The 6136-nt window shown below is 42.3% G+C and overlaps 1 long non-coding RNA gene and 1 pseudogene across 16 annotated transcripts in view; one reads left to right on the plus strand and one right to left on the minus strand.

The window, feature by feature from the left end:
• LOC146406982 (uncharacterized) overlaps window positions 1-5896 on the plus strand; it is a 33920-nt gene extending 28024 nt beyond the window's left edge. For 9 of the 16 annotated variants that reach the window (XR_014820722.1, XR_014820715.1, XR_014820708.1 and 6 more), the window contains 3 exons: window positions 2364-2668; window positions 4631-4915; window positions 5077-5896. This is a non-coding gene — a long non-coding RNA (uncharacterized LOC146406982). The remainder of the gene's footprint in view (window positions 1-2363; window positions 2669-4630; window positions 4916-5076) is intronic. The other 7 variants (XR_014820724.1, XR_014820719.1, XR_014820718.1 and 4 more) reach the window with 1 other exon arrangement.
• Window positions 970-1608, minus strand: LOC146406983 (interferon omega-1-like; annotated as a pseudogene).
• Window positions 5897-6136: the final 240 nt, after the last annotated feature.

Consider the following 6136-nt stretch of genomic DNA (forward strand, 5'->3'; position numbering starts at 1 on the left):
AAAAAAATACTATTTTTCCCATATTAAAGATGAGGAAACTTAGGGAGCATGTTGTTTGTGTTATTTGTCAAGGTCACACTGCTTTTAAGTAGCAGAGTTGGGATCTTGAGGTTTTGAAAAATCCTAGAATTTCTCCTTTCACTTGTGCCTTCTTTCTGTGGCTTCTACTCAAACACAAACCTCGAGGTTAGAAACCAGCTCAGAAACAGACACCTGTGTGGAAAGGGAGTCAGTTGGAGAGCTGGAAGCTGTCTTATGAGGAGTAAATGGTTCAGAAAAGCAGGACTGGGGAGAAGGTGGGAGGAAGAGTAACAGGTGCCAGGTCAGCCCATCACCGTCGTGTGTCACCAGCTTCCCTGGAAGAGATGACTCCTTTCTTCAGATATTTACACCAACTTCCATTTGCTGACTAGATATAAATCATGTCCACCTATGACAGAAGGACAGACCGTTTTCCTTAATTACTGGGATTCCTCTCTCTTCCATGTAGTTCCACATTTTTCACAAGCATTTCCTGGAAAGTGGTAGGATGGTGCCATAGGACAAAATGGATGACTATGATTCTGACATAGATTTATGTAGAAAAAATAAGGGTTTGGGTTTTCAGAATTAAAAAAAAACTCAAAAACGTTTCTTTCATTAGAGTTGAATAATAAAACATTAGGCAACTTTAATGAAAAAGGTGAACATGATTTCTAACTTTTAATACAATGTAAGCAGAAATACCTTTTATATGAAATTATAAATGAGACATAAGAATAAATAAATAGAAATTAGTAAATAAGCAATAAATAAATCACATCAGAGCAAACAGCTCTTAGGGCCTGATGTCCAGGGAAGTTTTACTACTGAAAAAGTATTACTCGAATTATTTCAATAAGTTTTGTGACTAAAACAGAAATGAATTTTGTGAAATGACCAGAGTCGAATGTACAAGGTGATTTGGCATCTTAATCAATGAGAATCATGTTACGGTGATGCCAGGTCTCCATCCGCATTGGGCAACCTTTCTTGCAAAGTGGTTGATGACGACAAGGGTCTCAGATTTCCACTGTGACATTCTCCCAGGCACAGTCCCTGTATTTTTTCTCCTTCAGATAGAGGTGGATTCCCTGGAAGTACCTCTTCCCAGGGCAGATACCTGCTCTCCCCTCACCTGCACCAAGCAGGAGTCCAGGTCTTCCAACTGCTGATGGAGTCCAGAGCAGAGCTTGTCCAGGAGGGTGGAGTCCTAGGCAGCAGAGGAGTGCTCTGTGTGGAGGAGGAGGAAGGTCTGTTGGAGCGTCTCATGGAGGACAGAGATGGCCTGGGCCTTCTGCAGGTGGCTGCCATCCACCATCTCCTGGGGGAACCCGAAGTCTTTTCTGCCCTTCAGGCAGGAGGAAGGGGAGATTCTCCTCATTTGACACAGAAGCACCAGGTTCTTCCTGCTGACGTGCACATGGTTCTGAGACAGGTCACAGCTCAGAGATCCCCCAGGGCCGTAGCTGAACACCACCAGGGCCATCAGTAGAGAGAACACAAAGGCCATGGGGAAAATGAGGGCACTGCTGGCCTGGCTGAGGTGGGTGTCTGGGGGAACCTTGCAGGTAGGTTCTCTGATGCCATTCTCTCTAAGCAAGGCCATTAAACAGGGAACACAGTAATTTTCATTTTCTAAACATTTCTCTACACTTTCACTTCTTTTTTGGTTTCATTTATGTATTTTCCATATGGTATAAGACAAAGTCATTACTCTAAACCATTAATTTTGTCATAGAGGTTTAGTTTTCCCCATAAAGTTCAGATATGTTCATCCAAATGGATCTTTATTAATCAAGTAAGAAGGGTCTCTGTCTTAAAATCAGAAGTGATGTACGTGTGTAAAACCATTCTCTGTATGTGTGTCTCCCTTTCACGCCTAAATATTGCTCTTCTGTGTTCTAGGTACAAATATCTACAGCCTGAATTTGGATCCATTTTTCCCACCTTCTTTACGTGAGAGGCCAGATCCCTCAGCTCTTTGGCTTCTGTATTTATTTATAGATTTCCCAGACCACCTCTGGCAGTTAAGATCTTTGTATCAAAGAGGAGTTTTCCTTCGTGTTCGATTTACAGGAGAGGCTGATGATTATGAGTGAATGAGCTTTTCCTATGTTTCTCTTGCTTCTAGAATATGTTCATGCAGATCCATGAGGTTCTGCTCTTGGGAGACCAGGAGGTCATGACTATTACACATATAAGCCTCTGTTTTCATCATTTTCTTATGGGGGACCTGTAGTCCTCCACAGCCTGGCCAATACCCCTACCACATATTTTGATTATTTTCATGAGACTGTGAGTTTGGAGATTCTAATTCCAAGATGATTGTGTTTTCCCCGCAGCACCTCACTCACAAAGGAGATGTCACATCTAGTAACACCTTGTCCTCTAGATGGAGAGAGTCCACTTCCTAACCTCCTGGACCCATTCCCTGAGGCAGGCTCAACACATCCTGAAGACTAAAATCTTCTCTCTGTGGAGGAGCCTGTTTATTTGTTGGGAAAATAATCCATCTCCCAGAATCTCCGCCTTTGTCCCCAGAGTGTTTTCGTGAAGGACCCTGATCCTCAGTGGTGACCTCCTTCTCTCCTGACCTGTGTCCTCAGGTATCAAAGGTTTCAGCAGCCCTCAGATGCTGAGAGCAAAGGTTTGTTCTGTATTATCCAATCGCAATCATTTTACCTCGAGTAGACAAATAATTTGTATTTTTGCCAAAGACAAATTTCTTATTCAACTCTTTTACTTAGACATTTGAACAGTTCTTCTACTCAGAGTTTCTCAGCTGAGGACAGGAGATTCACTGATGATGTTGTCTCTCCTGAGAAGCTCACGTCACCGAAACTAGTGACCTTTGGTTGTTCATTCATTCAGTTGGTCCCACTGGGCTTCTCTTTCTCTGTCTCCGTCTCCCTCTGAGAACGCAGGGCAGTGAGGCCCAGGCCATCATGTCAGGTAGAAATTGCCTTCTTTCCTTTGCTTGTGTGTGATTCTTCACTTAAAGGCTTACAAGTTATATTCACTGAGGGTCTTATTGTGCAAGATTAGTCTTGCTGCTCCAATGGTAGTTTAAATTCATGATGAGGTAAGAACAATAAAGGGAAGTAAAAGAAAGGCAAAGGAACTGCACTCTCTATCATTTTCAAGACTGCAGATTTTTTGGTTTCTTGTGACAACTTTCCTAGAGAGTAAAAGCTGACCTTTGTTTTGTGGGCAAAAAGAAAACAAATGTAAGTCTGAATTTCATGAATGTGAAAGAAGGGAAGTGGTTTTCCCCTCACACACGTTATGTGTTCTATGTTAGCAAGCTTCCGTGCAGCACAGATGGGGACAAGGCTATGCAGAGGGGAAGGGTGAGGCCAGTATGAACAACAGGAAGGCAGGCACATGGCTGCTTCTGCGAGAGGCTCAGAGAAGACCCACTCCTGAGTCAATTGACAGCCTTCAGATTTGCAAGTTAAGCCACTTGAATTTTTTTAATTTAATGCATATGTGGCCAGGTCTGAAGCAAAGAGAAGAAATCAGCTCATATGAGACTAGAAACCTTGGAGTTTCCATTGTACTTCAACAGGTTGTCTAACAGGATTCGAGTTTGAGCCTTGGCCTTGCTCAGTGGGTTAAGGGCTGGATATTGCTGCAAGCTGTGTCTTAGGTGGCAGATGTGGCTTGGATCCTATGTTCCTGTGGCTGTGGTGCAGGCTGGCAGCTGCATCGCCCATTCAACCTCTAGCCTGGAAATTTCCATATAAGACAGGCAGGGCCATGAAAAAAAAAAAGAGAGACAGAGAGAGTGAGAGAGATTGGAAAACAGAACCCCAGTTGCTAGAAGAGTAAACCTCTGTGGCAGGATCTTGGAGATGAGCCTTGCTGAGCATGTGTCTAGTTGATAAATCCAGTTGGGCAATGAAAAGAATGCTCTGAGAAAACTAGAATTACAAAGAAGGAAATTCCTAGATTATGGAATATCCTGATATTAATCTAGATAATAGTAATCATGATATTAAAGAGTAATAACTGAATTTCATTGCTTGCTCATCAAGGACTAACTACTTTGTAAGTTCTTAAAATATTAACTCAGTCCTCTCATTAACCCTATTTGGAACACATTCACTTAGACAGCTGGAGAAAATATAAATCTGGACGGTGTACGTAAGATATAGGAGCAAACCTGAGTGAGGAGGTATCCAATGATTTGTCTGGAGGAGCCCATTAAAGAAAGTGAAAGGTGGAAAAAACACGTGATCTTTAGGAAAGAACAAAATAATTAGAGGGAAGAACGTGAGATGACAAAAGATGCTTACTTTCACTTCAGATGCCACAGTGTTGCTTTGTCAGGCAGGAGGTCTGAATCAATTGAAGTGACTTTAAGTTGTGATGAAAAATAGATAAAATCTATAATTAAATAGTTAAAAAGAGATTTTTCTGCTAATTGAAAAAAGGGAGATTTTATGACTGATTTCTTCAATAAAATATAGTAACACAACTTTATTAACCCTTCAAAAGCAGATCCCTGGAGTCTCTTTTTGACGTTTAATTTTTCTTGTGACACTAAGAACAAAGGAAAAGCACCTAACGATTTCTAGCCATATGAGCTCTGACATTTCTCCTTCAGGATGACAACTAAGAAGTCCCTCTCCATCGGGTTCCACAGGAATGAAGTCACTGAAGTTTAATACACCCTGAAAGGAGCTCAGGGTGGAGATCAGGAAGGCGGCAGGCACTCTGTGCTCTGGGAAAACTGACAGTGCAGGCCTTCAGAGGGTAGATACTTTCTGGAGAAAATTTTGTGAAGCCAACTTCTTGCCTATGCTCATACTTAGAAAAGCAGTAAAGTCATCAACAGAGACATCTGCTGCTCCCGATGTGCAGCAACTTCTACCAAGCTGTGTCCTTGATGGTAGGTACCCCATTTGCCAAAATTGTGTATATCTGACTTCCCCCTAACTGCCTGGAGTATATCCTGAGAGCTATCTGAGAGGCTGTCCTCCAGGCTATAGTCTTCAGGAAATCCTCCCAAGTAACTGACTCCCAGCTCTCATGTTGTCCATTGTTTTTCAGTCCACAAGGACCTCACTGCTTTCCCAGGAGACCTCTTCCAGTCAGCCTGCTGTTCTCATTCCTAAAGAAGACAACTCTGTTGCTAACCAGACTGGACCTTCTGTTGTCAATGGAGAGTCCAGTGAAGAACGTCTTCTCTTTTTTATTACAACCACTGGTTACGATGTGGGTCCTGAAGATGCTTTACATATGATCAAGATGGAAGAGCATACGCACCTCCTTGACAAAAGCAAGGTGTGTTTTAAAGGGCTGCTTTGGAGTACCCACGGTGGTGCAATTGGATCTGCATCATTTCCTGGACCTCCAGGACACAGGTTCGACCCTGGCCCAGCACAGTGGGTTAGAGGATCAAGCGCTGCTGCATCTGCAGCTTACATGGCAACTGCAGCTTGGATCTGATCCCCAGCCTGAGGAACTCCCTATGCCGAGGAGCAACCAAAAAGGAAAAAAAGATTTAATTAGCAGGGAGAGTCTGGCTTGAACTCAACAGTCAGAAAAACTGCTTAGAATAGTTCTCTTGATTCATGTTTCTAGCCTCAACCTATTAAAGCATCATAAAAAAATACTGTAGGATTGAAATACAATATTTTTCAAAACAGCATGCATTGATAAATGACATTTTTGCTGTTATGTATGTTTTTTGCTTATTGTTTGGATGTTAATTCTCAGAAAGGTTTCCAAACCTCTGAGTGACTTGAAATGTCCTTCTGACTTTAAATATCCCAACTCTGTGCGTATGCATCAACTACAAAGAAAAGAGATTGATCCATTAATGTCCACGTTCCAAATGGCCTAAATTAAATGAATGCATTTCCAGAAAGGTCTTTGTTTCTTTAAGAAGTTGTCATCTTCCAGTGTGCACATTGCTGATCCATGTCCTGCTGGGAAGGCTCTACCCCACTGGTTCCTAAATGGATCATAATCCCTGCCTGTGTCCCTTCTGTTCATCATTGTTTTATTTGGTTCATCTTTCAAAACAGCTCCATCATGATGGACAGTAAGAAATTCCTTGGGTTACATTGTCCCCAGGAATATCCTTCCCTGCTCTATGATAACTTGC

Source organism: Sus scrofa, chromosome 1 (assembly GCF_054392235.1).
Source record: "Sus scrofa isolate SSC_HxYL_T2T_F1_AM1 chromosome 1, Sscrofa_HxYL_maternal_Yorkshire_Landrace_v2.0, whole genome shotgun sequence".
Taxonomy (NCBI): Eukaryota; Metazoa; Chordata; class Mammalia; order Artiodactyla; family Suidae; genus Sus; species Sus scrofa.